General features: G+C 38.9%; 1 pseudogene; it reads left to right on the top strand.

Annotated features, from left to right (window-relative positions):
- Positions 1-204: 204 nt before the first annotated feature.
- On the top strand, positions 205-2,969 carry Gm46709 (annotated as a pseudogene).
- The last annotated feature ends 21,960 nt before the right edge of the window (positions 2,970-24,929 follow it).

Genomic DNA, 24,929 nt, shown 5'->3' with positions numbered 1-24,929 from the left:
TGACTCTCCTTAAGGATAGTCACTTACCCTCCGGCCCCAGTCCCTAATTCTCTCTCAGTTCTCCACAAAACAGGAGACTCTCTTTATTTTTTGTGCCAAATGATGTCAGCTTCATTTCAAATATCCTGATAAACTAAACTGGTTGGGTCTTAAAATAATTTCTTTCTCTCAACCACCTATTTACCAGGAAAACTGTCGGTGAGAATGGCTGAGACATCTAGTCTGGGCAAGTTTCCCATGATTAAGGGCAGGGAATATGAAGATAAGGCCAACTTATTAATATACTTCCAAAGTCTAGTTTTAATTGGCATCTCTAATGCTGTGCAGAAGAAATGTGAGATTGTGAGGTGACTTCACAGATTAATATAAGAGGTGAGTCTAGAAAATCAGGAGCTGTCTATTGAGAACAGCACTGGACCATGGCCCTCCTTTGAGGATTTACACTTTAAAGCTGAGATAAACTGTAAAAAAATTATGTCTTTCTGAAGTTTATGCCATGGAACGTCCACATAATATCTTAGTTCATTGGTGTGATGTTTTTATACATGGCTGTAAATGCTTTTATGTTAACCTGTGTGTGCTAGTAAGTGTTTGCCTTCTTGACATGAAGCTAAAGTCACCTGGGAAGAGGGAACCTCAAATTGGATCTGTCTACATTAGATGAGGCTATAGCCATGTTTATTTGTTTTCTTAGAAAATTTTCTTTAAATTTTCCATCTTATGTGACCTGAAAGTATCCATCTCCCTGTTTATCCTCCTACCATCGTACTCAGAGACACAGTGAAACTAACAGAAGTTATGGGCCGAATGAATTTAACAGATACTTATAGAACATCACCCAAAAACAAGAACACACATAATATGCACTCATTCTTAAGTGTATATTAGGCAAAAAAAAACATGGAATACCCATGATACAATTCATTGATACTATCCATTATCTCTACCTCTGGTCAGGATTATTTTTCTGACTTTTCTTTGCATAGATTCCTGATTCTTGAAGGAGAGAGCTCGATAAAGGCATCCTCTTTAATCTTTAATTCTCTGAGTCTCTCACTCTCTGTGCATTGTCCAGTTGTGTCTTTCTGTGATTATTACCAGTTTTGTAGGAAACTCACCTCTGATGAAGGCTGAGGCATATATACTAACATATGGGTGGAGCCATTAGGATTCATGAGAAGTCATTTTACTGCTGTGGTTATTTAACAAAATTTATGATGGCAGATTTTCACTTAGTGTTTTATGACCTTTCTAGTCTCAGATGCTTGGCCTGATATTTCCCTCCACATTTAACCCTCCTATTTTAGTGTCTTCTTCATTCCTTTATACCACTATATTCTACTTCCCCTTCCTTGGAAGAACTCCTCCTTCTTTATGGTTCCTTACTAGATAGCTCATCTCTGTTACCCTAAATGAAAAACAAACATATATAAACCTTACAAGCTAACTCCATACATAGGTGAAAACATGCAATTTGTGTCGTTCTGGGTCTGATTTGACTGTTGGATATTTCCCCCCCCCTTTTTTTTAGATACTTCAGTCCTTCTTTTTTAAAAAATATTTTTATTACGTGTTTTCCTCAATTACATTTCCAATGCTACACCAAAGGTTCCCCATACCCTCCTCCCCACTTCCCTACCCACCAATTCCCATTTATTTTTTGGCTCTAGCATTGCCCTGTACTGGGGCATATAAAGTTTGGTTGTCCAATGGGCCTCTCTTTCCAGTGATGGCTGACTAGGTCATCTTTTGATACAAATGTAGCTAGAGTCCAGAGCTCCGGGGTACTGATAAGTTAATAATGTGGTTCCATCTGTAGGGTTGCAGATTCCTTTAGCTTCTTGTGTACTTTCTCTATCTCCTCCATTGGGAACCCTGTGATCCATATAATAGCTGACTGTGAGTATCCACGTCTGTGTTTGCTAGGCCCTGGCATAGTCTCACATGAGACAGCTGATTAACAGTTGATGGGAGAGGATCCATTACTCAGTGAGTGGTGCTATCTCTGCAAAGATGGTGATAAAATATATAAGAAAGCAACCTGAGGGTAGTGTTTGAAAAATGAGTCAGTGTTTAAGAGAACTGGCTGCTCTCTTAGAAGGTTAGGATTTGAATCACAGAACTCAGGTGGCAGCTCACAGCCTCATGAAGCTCCAATATCAAGGGACCAAGCTCCCTCTTATGGACTCTGTGAACCCTGGACAAAAAAGGCCCACAGACATTCACGCAAACAAAACATTTTTATATATACATATATGTTATTAAAATAAAAGTTAAAAGGCATTTTTAAATTTTGTAAGTAGAAAAGCTGAGAAAACTGTGTTGAGAAACAAGCCAATAAGCAGCCTTGCTCCATGTACCCTGCCTATAATCCTACATGGGTTCCTGCCCTGATTTCACTCAGTGATGGAGTGTGATGTGGAAGAATAACACAAACTAATCTTTTTCAAAAGAGAAGGGAGGAGAGGGGGATTGGAATGGGGATTTGTTGATGGGAAACTGTGAAGGAAGTTATCATTTAAATTGTAAATAGATAACTAAATTAATGATGAAAAAAATAAGTCCTGTCAAGAAGTCCAATGTGACAGTGTGAAACTGCTAATCTACAACCTGCTAAACTCACATGTGCGGGGTGTGGGCATGCAAGTGTTCTGTCTGAGCCTGCAGGCCACTTAAATCCTCAAAAACCCTGTGGAGTTCAACCCTGACTTCCTGGCACAGATGATCCCCAAAGTGTATTGGGAAGTGCTTGTGCAGGTAGCAGACACCTCAATCTTGGCCCAGGTACACAAAATAGCCAACTAGCTGCTATGAACAGGACAAGATACTTTTGAGGAAGATGTACCCACGTGTGGCTTGAGATTGATGTACTGGATGGTACTCTGCAATGGTCAGAATCCAGTGTTCTTTTCCCCATCATCCACAGGATCACCAATATGCTGTAGAATGATGAGGAGACAGAGAGGTAACCTTGCTAGCCACCACAATGTGATGTGGGAATGGGTATCCAGATGGAGGAAGACCCTCATTAAAGCAGTGGGGAGGGGATGGGATAGAGGGTTTCTGGAAGGGTGGGAAACTGAAAACGGACATCATTTGAAATGTATATAAAGAAAATATACAATTAAAAAAAGACCAACCAAAGAGCACATAGGGCGGGGCCCATGGCTGCAGCTTCATATGTAGCAGAGAATGGCCTATTTGGACACCAGTGAGAGGTGAAGCTCCTGTTCAGGAGAAGGCTCTATACCCCAGTGTAAGGGAATGTCAGGACTAGGAAGTAGGAGTGGGTATTTTGTTGATTACTGAGAGGAGGGATGGCATAGTGGGTTTTCAGAGGGGAAACCAGGGAAGGGGATAACATTTGAAATGAAAATAAAGAAAATGCCTCATAAAATAAAATAAAATAAAACAAAATAGATTGAAAACAACCACCTAGACACAATAAGTTAATAGCAGAATGATAAATAAAAGAAGACAGTGTAGTGGTGCATACCTTTTATCCCTGCTCTTGGTAGGCAGAGGCAGGGGCAGGCAAATTTATGAGTTCAAGGTCAGCCTGAACTCCAGATTGAATTCCATGACAACCAGGGCTAAACAGAGAATCCCTGCCTCGAAAAAACAAAAAACAATAAACAAATAAAGAGAAAATGAATGACACACAGGCATACAGAAGAGGACTGGTCCCAAAGACAGCTCTGTCCTAAATATACTAGAGCACATTGCTTCACAAAATGAATTCTGAACATGCTCTCACATAGGGCATTTGAATATACTTTCTAGGTTAACCCCATATGATCACAAGAAACAAAAGGTAACAAGAAGATCAGAGTCAGAAGTATATCTCAGACTCATGTCAAAGACAGTCTGGGAGGCACACCATGCTTCAGTTTTCAAAGTTCCAGAGAGTGGTTCTCCACCTTTTTAATACTGCGGTTCCTTCATATATATACTTCCTTATGCTGTGTGGTGCCCCAACCGTAAAAATATTTTTTGCTGCTTCATAACTGAAATGTCCTACTGATATGAATTATAACATACATTTCTGACATACAGATAGTCTAGGACAACTCCTGTGAAATTTGTCACAAGGACTAGCAACCTACAGGTTGCCAACCACAGTGCCAGCAAATAGGAAAACTAGCCAGCCCCTTGATTTTTACAATGTTGCCTTCTGTAACTGTGGTAGAATAGATGTGCTCTATTTTAGTGGTCTAAGCATGTGAGGATCTGTAACACTACCTGGAAACACACATACCAAATTGGATGAGGGAGTCTATTTTTTCTGTCCTGGACCTTGCAGGTTTGAGTCAGCTCTAACCAAATAGAAGAGAAAGGATACTGGATGAATTCCTACTCAAAGTCTTTGGAGACAACAGGGATTTTATTGGGTTCTCATGGAGAATGGGAGAGTGTTTGTGCTCCATTAAAAAGGTACTCACATTCACTATTTTGATGCCTTTCTTTCTATTTGAGTGTGCTTTGTACTTTTGTCTGCTATGTGTTGTGTTCTGTGTTCTTTGTTACTAACTCTAGGGTTCATACCATACTTGGAAAATGAAAGTCAGTTTGAAAACCTTTCATATTTGTTCTCTGTATAGAAACTCTCTCTCTCTCTCTCTCTCTCTCTCTCTCTCTCTCTCTCTCTCTCTCTCTCTTTGAGTTTTCAAGACAGTGTTTCTCTGTGTAGCCATGGTTGTTCTGGAAATCTCCCTGTAGACCAGGTTGGCCTCGAACTTAGAAATTCACCTGTCTCTGCTTTTCGAGTGCTGGGATTAAAGGTGTTTGCCACCACCACTTGGAAATATGATTCTTTTAAAAAATTAGATTATGAGTCCTTTGTACCAAAAATAAGATCAAAATTTCAAGGAAGGTACTTTTAATTGAAAATGCATCTTTCTGATAAAAAAAAAATGGGGTATTCCATGGAGATACAGAAGTTTGAAAATGACCCAAAGGGTATTGTTCTTCAACTAATTCCTTATCAGCTTGTATTTTCTGAGGATATTGGCCACTGAGGCTTGAAGTATCAAAAACCCATCAGGCTATCTCTCTCTCATTCTTTCTCTCTCTTTCTCATTCTTTCATCTCATTTTCCTCTCTCCTCATTCTCTCTCTTTCTCTCTCTCTCTTTCTCTCTCTTTCTCTCTCTATCACCCTCTCTCTCTCTCTCACTCTCTCTCTCTCTCACCCTCTCTCTCTCTCCCTCTCTGTCTCGCTCTCGTTTTAAGCCATTCATCCAGTGGTTGACATCTAATGTTAATCCATTTCTTGTCTATTTCACACAGTGAGGCAATCAATATTGATGATATGAGTGTGAAATGGTCCTTCTTACTTTTTTTTCTTTTTCTTTTTTGAGAGAGTCATGCCATAGACTCATTCATAACAGTTTTTCTCTCTAGAATAAGTTTGCATGCTTTAGCACTTGATAATAATCTCGATTGTTGATTTATTTTAATATCTGTGAGTTTCTGCAGTAACTGATTCTATTAGTTAGAGATTAGTTGCTGTGAAAAGACACCATGACCAAGGCCACTCATAAGAGACTCATTTCATTAGGGCTTTTCTACATTTCATTACACGTTCAGAGGTTCACTCCATGATCATCAAGGCAGAAAATATGGCACTGTCTAGGCAGACATGGTGGTGGAGAGGAAGTTTAGAATTATGCACCTTCATCCAAATGCTTCGAGGAAAAACTATGTATTTTGCATACAGGTAGGGTCTCTTCCACACTGGTAGAGCTTTAAAGCCCCAGAGTGATATGCTTCCTCCAGCAAGGCCAGACCTATTCCTACAAGGACATACCTCCTCATAGGCCAACTATATTTAGAATGCCACACTGGTTTCATAGCAACTTGACAAGATCTAGAGTCTTCAAAGAGAAGGAGCCTCAGTTGAGAAGATGCCTCCATAAGATCCAGCTGTTAGGAATTTTCTTAATTGATGGGAGAGCACCCACTCCATTGTGGGTGTTGACATCCTTGTGGTGGTAGTCCTGGGTTCTTTAAGAAAGCAAGCTAACCAAGATTAGAGGAGCAAGACAATAAGCATCACCACTCCATAGCCTATGAATGAGCCTCTGATTCCAGGATCCTGTGTTGTTTCAGTTTCTGTCCCAACTTCTTTGGTGATAAACAGCAATGTGGAAGTATAAGCTGAATAAAACCTTTGCTATGGAATTTGCTCTTTGACATGGTGAATCCTTACAACAATAAAAAACAGTAAGGTATTCTTAGGGAAAAAATGTCTAACAGTGCCAATGTCAATGTGTAGACATTTTATTTTTACTTAGAGATAAGCTATACTCATGTACGTACCTGAGATGTAATTGTTCTAGTTTTCTTCTTTCTCACCATGTAGAATACTACAATAAAAAATAACTTGGAAATAAAAAGAATACAGATTGTCACTGAGGAAGACAAAACAGAAAGTTGAGTCAGTAACAGCAAACACTGCTTATTGGCTTGCCACTGTCTTAGCCACTGTTCTATTGCTATGAAGAGACACATATGGTGACGGCAACTATTAGAAAACAAGGCATTCTTTGTGTAGAGAAAGGCCATTGACTTGTTTGAGTTAATTTTATATCCAGCTACTTCACCAAAGCTGTTTATCAGGTTTTGGTGTTCTCTGGAGGAATTTTTAGGGTCACTTATATATACTATCATATCATCTGCAAAAAGTGATATTTTTACTTCCTCTTTTCCAATTTATATCCACTTGATCTCCTTTTGTTGTCGAATTGCTCTGGCTCATTCTTCAAGTACTATGTAATAAACAGGATGAGAAAGAAATTAGGGAAACAACACCCTTCTCAATAGTCACAAATATTAATAAATATCTCGGAGTGACTCTAACTAAAGAAGTGAAAGATCTGTGCGATAAAAACTTCAAGTCTCCGTAGAAAGAAATTAAAGAAGATCTCAGAAGATGGAAAGATCTGCCATGCTCATGGATTGGCATGATCAACATTGTAAAAATGGCTATCTTGCCAAAATCAATCTACAGTTTCAATGCAATCCCCATCAAAATTCCAACTCAATTCTTCAACGAATTAGAAGGAGCAATTTGGAAATTCATCTGGAATAACAAAAAACCTAGGATAACAAAAACTCTTCTCAAGGATAAAAGAACCTCTGGTGGAATCACCATGCCTGATCTAAAGCTACAGAGCATTTGTGATAAAAACTGCATGATACTGGTATAGAGACAGACAAGTAGACCAATGGAACAGAATTGAAGACCCAGAAATGAACCCACACACCTATGGTCACTTGATCTTCGACAAGAGAGCTAAAACCATCCAGTGGAAGAAAGACAGCATTTTCAACAATTGGTGCTGGCACAACTGGTTGTTATCATGTAGAAGAATGTGAATCGATCCATACATATCTCCTTGTAGTAAGGTCAAATCTAAGTGGATCAAGGAACTTCACATAAAACCAGAGACACTGAAACTTATAGAGGAGAAAGTGGGGAAAAGCCTTGAAGATATGGGCACAGGGGATAAATTCCTGAACGGAACAGCAATGGCTTGTGCTGTAAGATCGAAAATTGACAAACGGGACCTAGTGAAACTCCAAAGTTTCTGCAAGGCAAAAGGCACCGTCAATAAGACAAAAAGACCACCAACAGATTGGGAAAGGATCTTTACCTATCCTAAATCAGATAGGGGACTAATATCCTACATATATAAAGAACTCAAGAAGGTGGACTTCAGAAAATCAAATAACCCCATTAAAAAATGGGGCTCAGAACTGAACAAAGAATTCTCACCTGAGGAATACCGAATGGCAGAGAAGCACCTGAAAAAATGTTCAACATCCTTAATCATCAGGGAAATGCAAATCAAAACAACCCTGAGATTCCACCTCACACCAGTCAGAATGGCTAAGATCAAAAATTCAGGTGACAGCAGATGCTGGCATGGATGTGGAGAAAGAGGAACACTCCTCCATTGTTGGTGGGATTGCAGGCTTGTACAACCACTCTGGAAATCAGTCTGGTGGTTCCTCAGAAAATTGGTCATAGTACTACCGGAGGATCCAGCAATACCTCTCCTGGGCATATATCCAGAAGATGTCCCAACTGCTAAGAAGGACTCATGCTCCACTATGTTCATCGCCGCCTTATTTATAATAGTCAGAAGCTGGAAAGAATTCAGATACCCCTCAACAGAGGAATGGATACAGAAAATGTGGTACATCTACACAATGGAGTATTACTCAGCTATTAAAAAGAACGAATTTATGAAATTCCTAGCCAAATGGATGGACCTAGAGGGCATCATCCTGAGTGAGGTAACACATTCACAAAGGAACTCACACAATATGTACTCACTGATAAGTGGATATTAGCCCAAAACCTAGGATACCCAAGATATAAGATACAATTTCCTAAACACATGAAACTCAAGAAAAATGAAGACTGAAGTGTGGACACTATGCCTCTCCTTAGAAGTGGGAACAAAACACCCATGGAAGGAGTTGCAGAGACAAAGTTTGGAGCTGAGATGAAAGGATGGACCATGTAGAGACTGCCATATTCAGGGATCTACCCCATAATCAGCATCCAAAAGCTGACACCATTGCATACACTAGCAAGATTTTATCGAAAGGACCCAGATGTAGCTGTCTCTTGTGAGACTATGTGGAGCCTAGCAAACACAGAAGTGGATGCTCACAGTCAGCTAATGGATGGATCACAGTGCTCCCAATGGAGGAGCTAGATAAAGTACCCAGGGAGCTAAAGGGATCTGAAACCCTATAGGTGAAACAACATTATGAACTAACCAGTACACCAGAGCTCTTGATTCTAGCTGCATATGTATCAAAAGATGGCCTAGTCGGCCATCACTGGAAAGAGAGGCCCATTGGACAAGCAAACTTTATATGCCCCAGTACAGGGGAATGCCAGGGCCAAAAAGGGGGAGTGGGCGGGTAGGGGAGTGGGGGTGGGTGGGTATGGGAGACTTTTGGTATAGCATTTGAAATGTAAATGAGCTAAATACCTAATAAAAAATGGGAAAAAAAAAGAAAAAGAAGAAAACAGGGCATTTAACTGGAGGCTTGCTTACATTTTCAGATGATTGGACAATCATCACGAGAGGGACCCCATCACTGGAGCAATAGAGAACTATTGATCCTTAGGCAAAGAGATAGATTCTGCCATTGCATTGGCTTCTTGAAAACTCATACCCATCCTTGTTGATACGCCCACTTTCTCCAATGAAGCCACACCTTCTCTTATTCCTTCTAAATTTAAACTCACTGCCACTTTCTGGTGACTAAATATTCATATATATGTGTCTATAGGTGACTTTATTATTCAAACCACCACTTTTCCCATGGCTCGTTCAGCTATTTTTTTAAAATACAGCCTAAAAGGCTCCCATTTATTAAGGACTACTGATGAGCTTAGCCACAGTGATGGGCCTTCCCACATCAATCATTACCCAAGAGAATATCCCATAGACTTACCTAATGAACAAGTAAGTGAATAGAGACTGATCTTCAATTGTTCTCTCTTCTCAGGTAACTGTGGATTGTCAAAATTGAAAAAAAAAAATATCCCATCACAGTAATGTTTAACTTACACCATAACCTACAAAAACTTTACTCAACACCATCTATTGCATTCTGCCCCTGCATAGACACACTTCCATGTATGGCATAAGTGAAGGGTGACTACCTCCATCAGCAAGGATACTCAATAATAGGTGACATGAGCTGAATATTTCCTATAGCCTCACAACCCCGAAATTCTACTGTGTGTTACACTTACTGGGAGACTTGCCAATCTGTCCAATTTTATGCCACCAAAGCTATGACAAAAAAACTCCTCATAAAGAAATCTAATGAATTTTACTTGATTTCTTTCTCCTGAGGCAACTGAGTATTATCCCTTCATGCTTATATTGGTGTCTGATTCATCTGTAATAAACCCACTACTATTTACAGCTACATCACAGGAGGTATGACAAATACCATCTCCCATGAGTTGGTCAAACCTTTTCAGCAGCTTTTTTTGTAGTATCCTTTCTATAATAAAAAATACATTGATTTCTTTATTTTTAAGTGTGTAATTTAATGATTCTAACACATTTTTATCTCCCTTCCATTTTCCCCTCATTTTCTGCTACTTCATATGATATTGCAATCTATTAAAATACAGTAGTGAATACAGTGGAAAAAACAGTGTGGGAAGAATCAAAGTTCTTTATTACTAAGACAACAGATACACTGGCAGAATCTTCCAGGTACAACTACTTAGTAACTTTCGGTGTAATGTTAGCATGATTCTTCTAGAAAAAAGCTTAAAGAATTAAGGCATGGTTACAATGGACCAGAAAAGTCAGTATCACTAGTGAGACACATTCATGTAAATAAGTTTCATCACTGTTCCGATATGCCTAGCAACAAGGAAAACAGGTCCATAGTCACAAGAGTATGAAAGGGGCATGAAGGAGAACAGTTGTCCAACTTATTATTACCCAGTAAGCATCAACACAGGAAGCGACCAAAGACAATAAATAACTTCCAAGACATGTCCCAAATGACCAAGTTCCTTTACAAGTTTCTCACCCCTTCAATGCACACCCATCAATCAATTAACTCATTGATTAAACCCCTCAGGGTCCAATCACTTTTCAGATTGTGAATAGTGTTCTATCTTTGAACATTGTACTTGGGGCCAAAACCTTCATCAAAACCCACGACTGACATTGCAAACCCATTTCACCACACAATTCTTTATGTTACAAAAAGTGATAGGATCTATCTGTCTCTTTAAGGATATCTCTTTATAGCAGTTACAAAAGCAAAACGTCCAGGCCAACAGAATCATCACCTCCATGAGGTATTTTAAAATATGAGTTCAAGAAGAAGGAAAATGCAATGCAAGTTAATGTTCTTGATCCCACATCCCTCCATCTTAAAGCCATAGGGTGGACCCAGAAGTTTAGGTCAAAAGTGTAAATTTCACCTATACTACAACCAACTGTGATGATTTCTAGCCATCTCCAGTTTCAGTGTGGTATTTAGTCCCACCATCTGCATCACAGCATATTGCCTAGTGTGAAATAGTGCCAGCAGTTGATTGCAAACCCCACTATGCGTTGACTTGGATGTAAAATGAGACATCTATAATATAGACACACTTGTACACACACACATACTCACAGAAAGAGGCAAGAAGTAGAGGAGCTGAGTCTTAGGATCCCTCAATGAAGAGATAGTGGAAATCTTGTAAGGCAGAGAGGTCATTGAGAAACTGTATGTCTCTATCTGCACAAAATCAGGCCAGTCTGCCTTCCATCAATGAGTGGTAGGTTCTCACTATCCATCATCCCCATCTGAGAAGGTATGGACAGTTAATGAAAGATGGAGAGTCAGTTTACATCAAAGGTATGCCCTTTGAAGGTTATAGGTTGGCCAGGCACTACTGGTAGCTCCATGTCCAAGAGTTTATGGGCAACACAATTGATTTGAATGGGTTGTATCAAAGGGGAGAAAAGGAGACATGAAGTTGGGAGGAGGATTAAGGTGGGAATGGATCTGGTTTTGGTCCGGGAGTAGTTATTAAGAGAACTGAAAAATAAATTCCATCAAAATACATTGTATGAATTTCTCAAGGAATTAATGAATGTAGTTCTTAATATATAATGTCTGTACTGAACATATACAGACGACTTATATTTCCATTTCCTAAATAACAAACCCTTGTGCAGCAGTTTCATTACATTAAGGGCAAAAGTAATCCAGAGATTATTTAAAATAAAGAAGGATCAGAGGTGATGGCAAAGGGGCAAATTCATGCCTGTGTTTATTTACTTACAACACCAGTGCTTAGGATTTTGGGAGGGGAAGAGACAGGAAGATGACTGTGGCTTCCTGAAAGCCAGCCTCAATATTAGCTCAGCAAGAAACCCTGTAGAAAGGGGATAAATTAGGGAGTGAAGGAGCAAATCACACTATACCCTTCGCTACCTTTGAACTTACCTGTACAGATCTGTGTGCAGACACACATGAATATAAATAAAATATACAAGAGCTTATCTTGCATAGCTTATAAGCAGTGTTCTGTTATCTTAGCCTAGAGTCCTGAGGACTTTATATCATTAGAGTTCCTGAAGCAAACTCCCCAGATATAGCGGATGGGTATATCTTGTTACTATGCAAAGAGACCTCAGTTAAGTGTGTGTGTCAGTGATTCCAAAACAGCTTTCCTTCTCTACCTTCCTTTATATGGCAGAGAATGACCTGTAAATAATTAAAATATGAAAAAAAAGCTTTTTCACGAATTTAGGCTTGTGTTAAAATAATATTTATAACATTTTACTAAATGGAAGGGAAATCTTCAGCTCCCAGGAACAATCCTGTAGGCTTCTGTTTTGTCCCATTATGAACAAAATTAATTGCACATCAACAGTTCCCACGCTTTTAACTAAATCAGGATGAAGGGATATGTTTCCATACAAATAAGTAATGCCAATGTGATTAATCAAGTAGAAATGTGGCAGGGTTAGGATGCTTTTGGCTGATGTGACAATGATGACTGATTAGTCTCTTGTTATGCAAATAACCCTAACCTCTAAGAAAAGAAAAGTAATGATATAAAATATTCCAAGAAGTGGCATGGACAATTATTACTTGATTACAATTTCTTTTACATACTTTATTAGTTTGAATAATTGTGGCTCACAGAAGATCAAATATTCAAAGGAGTTATTTTTCCAGGTGGTGGGATGTTTAGAAAGAATTAGGATTTGTGTTTTCATTAAAAGTGATTTGGCACTGGGCTTGAAATATCAAACACCCTATGACATATCAAAAACTCTCTCTCATTCTTTCTTTCTTTCTTTCTCTCTCTCTCTCTCTCTCTCTCTCTCTCTCTCTCTCTCTCTCTCTCTCTCCTCTTTCTCTCTCTCTCTCTCTCTCTCTCTCTCTCTCTCCTCTTTCTCTCTCTCTGTCACTCTCTCTCTCTCTCATGTTTTAAGCCATCCATCCAGTGGTTGACATCTAGTATTAATCTATCGCATGTTTATTGCACACAGTAAGGCAATCAACGTTTATGATATGGATGTGAAATGGTCCTTCTTGCATTTTTTTTTTTTAGTTAACTCAACCTGGGAATATAGAACCGCAGATAAAGAACTGCCTCCATCACATTGGTCAGTTGCCACACCAGTAAGGAATGTTCTTTTTTGGATGGCTGATGTTGAAGGGTCTAGCCCACTATGGGTAGTGTCAACATCTATGAAAAAAATATACAAAGTGTGATGGTTACCGTGTAAGGGCCTGAAATTAATTTTTCTGGAAGAACTTACGATCTATATGGCATGAAAAATTAAAGTGCCTGATAATTTGTAAGTAAATTCCATACTTACCAGCATTCAATATTTTGTTTACCCATATTTCAAAAGTAAAATTATCAAATCTATTTCACCCTGTTTTACTGCATTTAATCTACTAAATTACTTGTAACCAGAAATACTAATAAATTTTAAAGGCCTTTAAAACATGACTGGTTGATATTGGGTTTAACTTCATCACAACTTTGTAAGCAGGAACAAGAGCTAGATTGCCTTCTCATTTTGCAAAGAATCAATGATTCACGGTTGCAAATAACTTCAATACAAGGTACTTAACCCTGTAAAATTCCTGCTTTGTTTGAATAAAATATTTATTGCTCTAACTTTGGGTTTTCATAAACAGAATTTTGATGTGCTATCCAATGTGCTGCCTCAAAGAGTCTGGCACAATTTCTGACACTAAGAACAGTTTAAAGATAACCAGGGAAAGGTTGGAACAGGGAAAATAACCACCAAGGATGTTGGTGAGTCAGAAACTGAAGGCTTTCACAGGAGGAAAATAAAAACAAAAACAAAACAAACAATCAACAAATGAATAAACAGAAACCCAACCACCAAAATGATAAAAACAATACAGGTGTGAATTACTTGGGCAGAATGTGACTCAAGTCATCAGGACATTTCAGTAGGGATTATATTTTGTATTTCGAGAATGCCATATGAAAACGTAAAGCCTAGATGGTTAATGTCTCTGGTGTAATTAGGGAAGGAACCAGCATGAGTGGGGTTCTATGATGCAAGCTGAACTAGGTGATGTCACAGAGCACTGGCCATAGATTGCACATCTATTCCACTTGGAGGCACTAGAATCCCTAGAAGGTGTGTCCACTATTTTCCCAGTGGTGTATGAAAGGCAGGCCAGCTCCTGAAGCCCAACGTTGTTCCTCAAGTTTTTTTTTGCCTGGTCTGTATCAAAAGACAGAATCTTGATGAATAAGACATTTTCTTTGGGTAAGTACATTTATGAAGTGAATGGGACCCTCATAGCTATAGAAAGCTGAAAGTTTTCCCTCCCACACTGAGTAACTGTACATTCTAAATTCTCCCATGTTTGGGGCCAGGGGCATGGTTGATACAGTTTAGTTGATCTCCTGAATTTATTATCCTTGCTAACAATATCTCCTTCACAATTCCATTAAAATGTCAAAGCACTTCTTTGTCCGTATGTATTTTAGAAAATGTTAGTTCTAAATGGCTGATATTGCCTGGATTTGTTGAGGCCAGAGTTGCAGTGGCAAATAATCACCAAATAATCCTGAGGCTGGGTCAGGTGACATATTACAGAAGGCCAGTGGTGTGCTGTGTCCCTGGGATATTTGTGAATATTGCCACCTAATTCAGAGCTTGCAGGTACAAGAGAGGGTAGGTAACAACTCTGGCTCATTTTCTTTATTCTGTTCTCTCCTTGATCATTTGGGTAAAAGGCATACCAACTTCCACATTGACATAGACATGCAAGGAGATGTTCCTCAGAAGAGGAAAATTAGCTCAGGGCTGAAGACATATTCATCTGAGTATGTTATTCTGAGCTGTGGAGAATTACTTGTTAATTTCCCTTCGATAATTTCCTTGTTTCCCTTATTTATTTGTTTTGTTGTTGTTGTTGTTGTTGTTGTTTTGTTTGTTCGTTTTTTCTTTGGATGGGTGTTTAATTTTACTTTGAGTGTGTTTGTGTGTAGCGTTGGCTGTTAGGAGAATCACTCTGTAGAATAGACTAGCCTTTATCTCACTAAGGTTTGCCTCCCTCTGCCTCTTGAGTACTAGGATTTAAGACTTGGGTCACTAACACCTCCTATTAACTTCTGATTTGATTGTTTGTTTTGTTTTTTGTTTGTTTTTCATTTTTGTTTTTTTGTTTTGTTTGTTTGTTTGTTTTGTTTTGTTTTTGTTGTTTTTTTTTGTTTTAGTTGTTAATATTGTTGCTGATTTGGAGACATGGTTCCTTTGTCTACCACTGGCTGCCCTGGAACTCACTTTGTAGACCAGGCTGGTCTCTAAGTCAGAAATCTGCCTTATCCTGCCCTCTGAATGCTGAGTTTAAATGCTTGCGCCACCATAGCTGGATTATGAACTTCTTATTTTGATCAAATTAAGTTTAGAAGCCCAAACATGTTTAGCATAGCCTTCTTGACCTACTCAAAAATTCCATTAGAGAAGAGCATTTCTCCAGCATTCTGTCCCATCCTACACTCATTGCCTTTCAGTAACTCATATATATGACAGTAGCAACAGCATTGTGTCTGGTGTAAACAGGCAATATCTTCAATCCAAGGCAATGGGCAAGTATGATATTTGAACACAGAATGTTACCCACAAGACATCTGCCCAGGGTTGGTGTGGTCTACCACACCAGGGCTACAGCCATGTAGAAGACAATACCTCTGAAGAGTCTTAGCATGACATCCCTCATGAAGAAGAGGAGGAGGATGTCTTCTTCCAACGTCTTGAGGAATATTGTTGGCTGCAGAATTTCTCAAGGTTGGAAGGAAGGTAATGAGCCTGTCACTCAATGGAAGACCATAGTGCTAGGTCAACTCCCAACAAACCCTTCTCTTTATTTGGTGAAGTATGATGGAAATGACAGCGTCTATGGACAGGAGCTCTACAATAATGACAGGATTTTAAACCTTAAGGTTTTGCCTCCCAAAGTAAGATTTCCTCAGGTAAGGGATTCCCACCTCGCCAGAGACCTGGTTGGCAGAGCAGTACAACACAAATTTAAGGGTAAAGATGGCTCTGAGGACAACTGAAGGGGGGTTGTGCTAGCCCAGGTTCCAATCATGAAGGATTTGTTTTACATTACCTACAAGAAGGATCCAGCTCTCTACTTCTATCAGCTCCTGGATGACTACAAGAAAGGGAACCTCCACATCATTCCAGACACTCCTCTGGCTGAGGAGAGATCAGGAGATGACAGTGATGTGTTGATAGGTAACTGGGTGCAGTACACCAAAAAAGGTGGTTCCAAATAGTTCAGAAAGGTTGTTTACCAAATTCTAGCCAATCCTTCTGTGTACTTTATCAAGTTTCATGGTGACATCCATATCTATGTCTATACTCTGGTGCCAAAGATTCTTGAAGTTGTAAAATCATAAAGTACAGAAACGTAAATGTATAGGACTGGAAGAAAAAACAGTTTTTTGTTTTTTTTTTCCTGTGTTGGCTACATAAGGGTCTTTGACAATCCCAGTATCTTTGCCAATAAAATGTGTTTTGCTCTAAAAATTTAAAAGTGTGACATGATATTCTGTGAGTTAACAATTTGCTGGAAGAGATGGCCTACAGTGGAAGGAATATCAAATGAAGATGAAAGTTTCATTTCAGGTGGTGAACACTACGTACACCTAAAATCATACATGCTAAAAGGAACAGCTTCTCTGGTCTGCATGTAGAATAAGGAATTGGAGATGGAACTTGGAGGAGCAGAGATAGCAGCAAAAGATGGATGTTTAGGAAGTAGGGGAGAAGGACAGAGCATAGGTAGAAACTCTGATGTGAACACTGAAGGAGAACCAAAAAGTTGGGGAAAGAGGGACATTTAAAAGAAATGTGGCCTTGTTACACAAGGTGAAACGCAGAAAACTGATTGAAATAGACTCAGAAATCAGAGAAAATCAGGTTTCATTTGAATAATGAAACTTAGTGAAATCTGTCTCACATTTTAAGATTTATTATCTTTACTTATGTGGGTGGGGATATGGCATGTCCTTTTGAGTACAGGTGAGCACAGAGACATGAGTTGTCAGGTCCTCTGGAGCTGCCATTAAAGGTGATTACTGGCCAGTGGATATGAAATCAAGAAACCAGATCTATTCTTGTGGTGCAAAAGTGCTTGTTACCATTGATTCATCTCTCTAATCCCATAAAGATATCTTTTTAAAGAAATCCAAAATTCACATGCAGAAAACAGACCAGGATGAAGATAAGAAAGTTCTAATTGATGGTGACCATTAAAAGCAATAAGGAACACAAAGAGTAGAGTGCACTGAGAGACAAATGAATTCTAAGTTGGAGTTCTCGAAAAGTTAGGCAGGAGTCACAGGAAGAAGAGAAAGTTTCTGGGAATATTCAAACTTGGGCCCTATCCACATTGGCCTCTTTGTTTTCTTAACAAATATCCAGTCAATCATTACAGATTCGTGTGTTTGTGTTTGTCTCTCTCTCTCTGTGTGTGTGTGTGTGTGTGTGTGTGTGTGTGTGTGTGTGTGTGTTTTTATGTGTGTGTGTGGTACTTAGAGTCCATTTTTATCCAGACAATCCAGAAGTGAATGTTTAAATATATGAGACTCCCTAAATCATCACAGAAATCTTGATTTTGTGTAATCAGTTTCAAAAGTAAAGTAAAAGACAAAATGAATATGCTGTGAGATAATGTCGGGTTGGAATGGATCCTGAGTTCCTTCTGTGAGCACTCTTTGCTTCTGATGAATCCTGCGATCTTTTGGAGGTCTCTAATGAGAGGCCCAGATGACCATAAAAAGCTCCCACACTGGCCTGTTCCACCTAACTCTCCTCTAAACATATGACTCCCTACATACCTTCAGCCTGTCTATAGCCTGGATATTCTAATCTTTTCCTTATGTGTGACCTCATTCTTAGAAAACACTGAAGGTGTAACCAATGCATATATGCTGACCTTTTTTCTATGCCAGTTGTCATGGGTTTCAAATGTTATGAGGTTGCCCACAGTGTTGGTCACTTCCTGAGGAGCCCGTGTACTTCATGGAGGTCTGCCTGGGTTCCATCTATATGCAGAGACTTTTTTTTTTTGAGGCTGAAATGCCATGGATTCATTCATTACAATTTTTCTCTCTAGAATAAGTTTGTATGCTGCAGCACTTGAAAATACTTTCTATTGTTGATTAATTTTAATATCTGGGAGAGTTTCTGCAGTAACTGATTCTCTTAGTTAGGGATTTGTTTCTGTGAAAAGACACCATGACCAAGGCCACTCATAAGAGACAACATTTCATTAGGGCTTTTCTACATTTAATTACACGTTCAGAGGTTCACTTCACGATCATCAAGGCAGAAAATATGGCAGAGTCTAGGCAGACATAATGGTGGAGAGGAAGTTTAGAATTATGCAACTCCATCCAAATGCTTCCAAGAAAAAATATGTATTTTGCATGCAGGTATGGTCTGATTCACACTGGGCAGAGCTTTAAAGACCCAGAATGATATGTTTCCTCCAGCAAGGCCAGACCTATTCCTACAAGGCCACACCTCCTCATAGGCCAACTATATTTAGAATGCCACACTGGTTTAATAGCAACTCAACAAGATCTAGAGTCTTCAAAGAGGAGGAGCTTCAGTTGAGAAGATGCCTCCATAAGATCCAGCTGTTCAGAATTTTTTTAATTGGTGAGAGAGCACCAACTCCATTGTGGGTGTTGAAATTCTTGTGGTGGTACTCCTGGGTTTTTTTAGAATACAAGCTAAGCAAGACTAGAGGAGCAAGACAATAAGCATCACTACAACATAGCCTATGAATGAGCCTCTAATTCCAAGATCCTGTGTTGTTTCAGTTTCTGTCCCAACTTTTTTGATGATTAACAACAATGTGGAAGTATAAGCTGAAAAAAACCTTTGCTATGGAATTTGCTCTTTGGACATGGTGGAACCTTTCAACAATAAAAATAGTAAGACATTCTTAAGGAAAAATGTCTAATAATGGCAATGTCACTTATCTTAAAACCACAAATAATAATGTGCAGACATTTTATTTTTATTTAAACATAAGATATACTCATGTACCTACCTGAGATGTAATTTTTCTAGTTTGCTTCTTTCTCACAATGTAGAATATTACAATCAAAAATAACTTGGAAATAGAAGGGTTACAGACTATCACCAAGGAAGACAAAACAGGAAGTTGAATCAGTAACAGCAAACACTGCTTATTGGCTTGCCACTGACTTAGTCACTGTTCTATTGCTGTGAAGAGACACCATGGTTAAGGCTACTATTAGAAAACAAAGCATTTAACTGGAGGCTTGCTTACATTTTTAGAAGTTTGGACAATCATCAAGTGAGGGACCCCATCATTGGAGCAATAGAGAACTATTGATCCTTAGGCAAAGAGAGAGATTCTGCCATTGCAATGCCTTCTTTAAAACTCAAACCCATCCTTTTTGACACACCCACTTCCTCCAATGAAGCCACACCTTATCTTATTCCATCTAATCTTTAAACTCACTGTCACTTCCCAGTGACTAAATATTCATATATATGAGTCAATAGAGAACGTTCTTATTCTACCACCAATTTTCTATGGCTTGATCAGCCATTTTTTTAAATACAATCTAGAATGCTCCCATCTATAAATGACTATTGATGAGCTTAGCCACAGGGATGGGCCCTCCCACATCACTAATTAGCCAAGAAAATATACTATAGATTTACCAAATAACCAAGTGAATAGAGACAGATCTTCAATTGTTCTCTCTTCTTAGGTAACTGTAGATTGTCAAGATTGAGAAAAAATAAAGTCCCATCACAGGAATGTTTCACAGACTCAACAACCTACCCAAACATTACTCAACAGCATTTCCTCCCCTTTGCCCCTGCATAGACCCAATTCCATGCATTGCATAAGTGAAGGATAACTATGTTTATCAGCAATGATACTCAATAAGAGGTGACATGAACAAATATTTCCTATAGCCACACAACCCCCACATTCTAATATGTGTTACACTTACTGTCAGACTTGCCAATCTGTCCAATTTCCTGCCAACTCATTTAGACAAAAAAAAGAAAAAAAAATTCCTCATAACGGAATCCAATGAATTTTACCTGATTTGTTTCTCCTGAGGCAACTCGGTGTTATCTCTTCATGCTCATATTCGTGTCTGATTCATCTGTAATAAACCCACTACTATTATCAGCTACATCACATGAGGTATGATGAATACCAACTCCCATGAACAGCATCACAGTAGGCTAAGCCTTTTCTGCAATTTTGAAGTTTCCTTTGTATACAAAAAATCAATTGATTTCATTAAGTGTGTAATTTAATGATTCTAACACATTTTCACCTCCCTTCCATTTTTCCCTCATTTTCTGATACTTCATATGATATTGCAATCTATTAAAATACAGTAGTGAATGCAGAGGAAGGACCAGTGTGGGAAGCAGCAAAGTTCTTTATTTCTAAGACAACAGATACACTGCCAGAATCTTCCAGGTACAACTGCTTGGTAACTTTGGGTTTAATGTTAGCATGAAATTTCTAGAAAAACGCTTAAAGAATTAAACCATGGTTAACCTGGACCAGACAAGTCAGTATCTCTAGTGAGAAACATTCATGTAAATCATTTTCATCACTGTTACAAGATGCCTAGCAACAAGGAAAACAGGTCCATGGTCACAAGAATATGAAAGGGGCATGAAGGAACACAGTTGTCCAACTTATTAGCAGCCAGTAAGCATCAACACAGGAAGAGACCAAAGATAATAAATAACTTCCAAGACATGTCCCAAATGACCAAGTTCCTTTACAAGTTTCTCACCCCTTCAATGCACACCCATCAATCAATTAACTCATAGATTAAAGCCCTCAGGGTCCAATCACATTTCAGATTGTGTATATTGTTCTACCTTTGAGCATTGTACTTCAGACCAAAACCTTCATCAAAGTCCCAGGACAGACATTTCAAACCCATTTCACCACAGCATTCTTTGTGTTACACAAAGTGATAGGAACTATCTGTCTCTTTAATGGTATCTCTGTCTAGCAGTTCCAAAAGGAAAATGTCCAGGTTAACAGCATCAGCACTTCCAGGAGCTTTTATAAATGTGAGTTCAAGAAGAAGGAAATTGCAATGCAAGTTAAGGGTCTTGATCCCCCATCCCTGCATCTTAAAACCATAGGGTGGACCCAGAAATGTAGGTCAAAAGTGTAAATTTCACCTATACTACAACCAAATGTGATGATTTCTAGCTATCCCCAGTTTCTGTCTGTTACGTAGTCCCAACAAGTCTGCATCAAGGAATATTGCCTAGTGTGAAATAGTGCTAGCAGTTGATTGCAAACCCCACTATGTGTTGACTTGGATGTAAAATGAAACATCTATAATATAGACACACTTGTACATATACGCATACTAACAGAAAGAGGCAAGCAGTAGAGGTGCTTTGTCTTAGGAACCCTCAAGGAAGAGAAAGTGGAAATCTCATAAGGCAGAGAGGTCATTGAGACACTGTATGTCTCTACTGCATAAAATCAGACCAGTCTGCCTTCCATCCCTGAGTGGTACGGTATCACTATCCATCATCCCCATCTAAAAATGTATGGACTGTTGATGAAGGATGGAGAGACAGTATTCATCAAAGGTAAGGCCTTTGAAGGTGATATAGGCTTGCCATGCTCTACTGGTAGCCCCATGTCCAAGAGTTTATGGGCAACACAATTGATTTGAATGGGTTGTATCAAAGGGGAGAAAAGGAGACTTGAACTTGGGAGGAGGATTAAGGTGGGAATGGGTCTGGTTTTGGTCTGGAGGTATCAAGAGAATTAGAAAGTGAATTCCATCAAAATATATTGCATGAAGTTCTCAAGGAATTAATTAATGTAGTTCTTAATACTGTACTGAACATATACAGACCACTTATATTTCAATTTCCTAAATAACATCTCCTTTTATAGCACTTACATTACATTAAGGGCAAAAGTAATCCAGAGATTATTTAAAATAAAGAAGGATCAGGGGATATGGCCCAGAGGCAATGCCATGTGTGTTTTCAAACATTCACCTACAACACCAGTGCTTAGGATTTTGGGAGGGGCAGAGACAGGAAGATGACTGTGGCTTCCTGAAAGCCAGCCTCACTACCAGCTCAGCAACAAACCCTGTCACAAGGGGATAAATTAGGGAGTAAAGTAGCAGAACACACTACACCCTTCCCTAGCCTCTGAACTTACCTGTACAGTTCTCTATGCAGACACACATAAATATGATTAGAATATACAAGAGGTTACTTTGAATAGCTTATATGCAAATGCAATGTTGTTTTAGACTTGAAACCTGAGACTTTATATCATTAGGGTTCCAGAAGCAAACACCCCAAATATAGAGAATAGATAAATCTTCTTACTCTGCAAAGGAGACCTCAGTTAAGTGTGTGTGTCAGTGACACCAAAAGGTTTCCTCCTCTATGTTCATTTACATAGCATAGAATGATCTGTAAATAATGAAAATATGAAAACAAAGCTTTTTCACAATTTTAGGCTTGTGTTAAAATCATATTTATAACATTTTATTAAATGGAAGTGAAATCTTCAGCTCTCAGGAACAGTACAGTCAATCCTCCAGGCTTCTGTTTTGTCCCATTATCAACAAAATTAATTGCACATCAACTGGTCCCACACTTTTAACTAAGTCAGGGAGAAGGGCTATGTTTCAGTACAAATAAATAATGCCAATGTGATTATTCATGTAGAAATCTGGCAGGGTTAGGATGCCTTTGGGTTATGTGATAGTGATGACTGATTAGTCTCTTTTTGTGCAAATAACCCTAACCTCTGAGAAAAGAAAAGTAATGATATAAAATATACTACGAAGTGACATGGACACTTATTACTAGATTTCATTTTCTTTTACATGCTTTCGTTCTTTGAAAAATTGTGGCCCACTGAAGCTCAAACATTCAAAGTTGTTAGTTTTCCAGGTGGTGAGATGTTAAGAAAGATTTAGGATTTGTATTTTTATTAAAGGATATTTGTCACTATTTTTTGAACTATCAAAAAAAAAAACAAAAAAAAACAAAAAACAAACAAACAAAAAAAAAACAACAGGCTCTCTCTCTCTCAATCTTTCACTCTCCTCATTCTCTCTCTCTCTCTGTCTCTGCCTCTGTCTGTCTCTGTCACTCTGTCTCTTTCTCTGTCTCTGTCTCTGTCTCTGTCTCTGTCTCTGTCTCTCTCTCTCTCTCTCTCTCATTCTCTGTCTCTCTCTATTTGTGTTTGTTGTCTGGAGTATTGTTTGTGAGCTCTCAGCTACTGCTCTATACATGTGTGCATGCCTGTCGCCATGGTGTTTACCATGATGTCCTGGAGTCGCCATCTGAAACTGTAAGACCACAATTAAATATTTCATCTTATAATTTGGTGTGGTCATGATGTCTCACATCAATAGAAGAGTAATCAAGACATCCATATTCCAGTTTATTTTTTCAATCGTTCTGTACTTATTTCATTAAAGTTACCTTTTGTCCATTGAACAGTTTTAAGAATACTTTTAAAGGTCCTGAACAAATAGTGCCAGTAGGAGTGGCACTGTTAGGAGGTGTGGCCTTGTTGAAGTATGTGTGACCCTGTTGGAGTAGATGTGGCCTTGTTGGAGGAAATGTAATACTGTGCTTGTGGACTTTGAGATCGGCTATGCTTAAGCTGTCCCCAGTGTGACACACAGTCTCCATCATCTACCTGTGTATCAAGATGTAAAACTCTCAGCTCCTTCTCTAGCATTGTGTCTGTCTGAATGCTTCCATATTTCCAGTCATGATAATAATGGATTAAACCTCTGAAAATAAGTTACAAAGTGTTCAAGAGTTACTGTGATCCTGGAGACTCTTCACTCTGTCTCTGTCTCTGTCTCTGTCTCTGTCTCTGTCTCTGTCTCTGTCTCTGTCTCAGTCTCTGTTTCTGTCTCTGTCACTGTCTCTGTCTCTGTCTCTGTTTATGTCTCTGTCTCTGTATCTCTCTCTCTCACTTATTCTCTGTCTCTCTTTGTTTGTGTTTGTTGTCTGGTGTGGTCATGATGGCAATAAAACCCAAAGTAACACAAACACAAACATTCAAAAACACATTTGATATTTTGACTATTCTTGGCCCAGGGAGTGGCACTACTTGGAGCTAATAACCTTGTTGCAGTAAGTTTGGCCTTGTTGAAAGAAATTTATCATTGTGAACATGGACTTTAATGCCCTCTGCCCAGCTGCCTGAAAGCTACACATTTCCTAGCACCCTTCAGATGAAGATGTAGAACTCTCAGCTGCAAATGCACATGCCTACCAGGATCCTGCCATATTCCCACCTTGATGAAAATGGACTGAATTTCTGAACCTGTACGCCAGGGTAAAATGAAAAGTGTCTCTGCTGATAGTTGGTTGCTATTCCAGAAAGTCCAAAAGTTATGACGTATCATCCTGAGTCTGAGAATACACTGGTTTAGCTTCTAGCATTTGACAGAAAACAGGATTATCAAGACAATGAGAGTATAAATCTTCCTATTTCATAGAGACACATAGGTTATAGATCTGTGGAACTCAAGGTTTCATGGGTGGTATGGTAGGGTGATTAGTGTCTGTATATGAGTGCAGTTTCTGTTCCCAAGTCTGATGTCACACATACACATATGTTAAGTAATGTGTAGAATGTCTTCAACACTTGCTCTCTTAGAGTGAAACCCTCTCACCATTTTGACTAGTTTGACTGGCCAATACACTATTGGGATATCTACCTGTCTCCACCCCACAATGTTGCAGATATGTATAGACATGCCTGGAATTTTACGGAGTTGCCGAGAATACATGAACTCCACTGAGCCAT

This window comes from Mus musculus, chromosome Y, assembly GCF_000001635.26.
Source record: "Mus musculus strain C57BL/6J chromosome Y, GRCm38.p6 C57BL/6J".
Lineage (NCBI taxonomy): Eukaryota > Metazoa > Chordata > Mammalia > Rodentia > Muridae > Mus > Mus musculus.
This window is presented reverse-complemented; position numbering and strand designations above follow the sequence as displayed.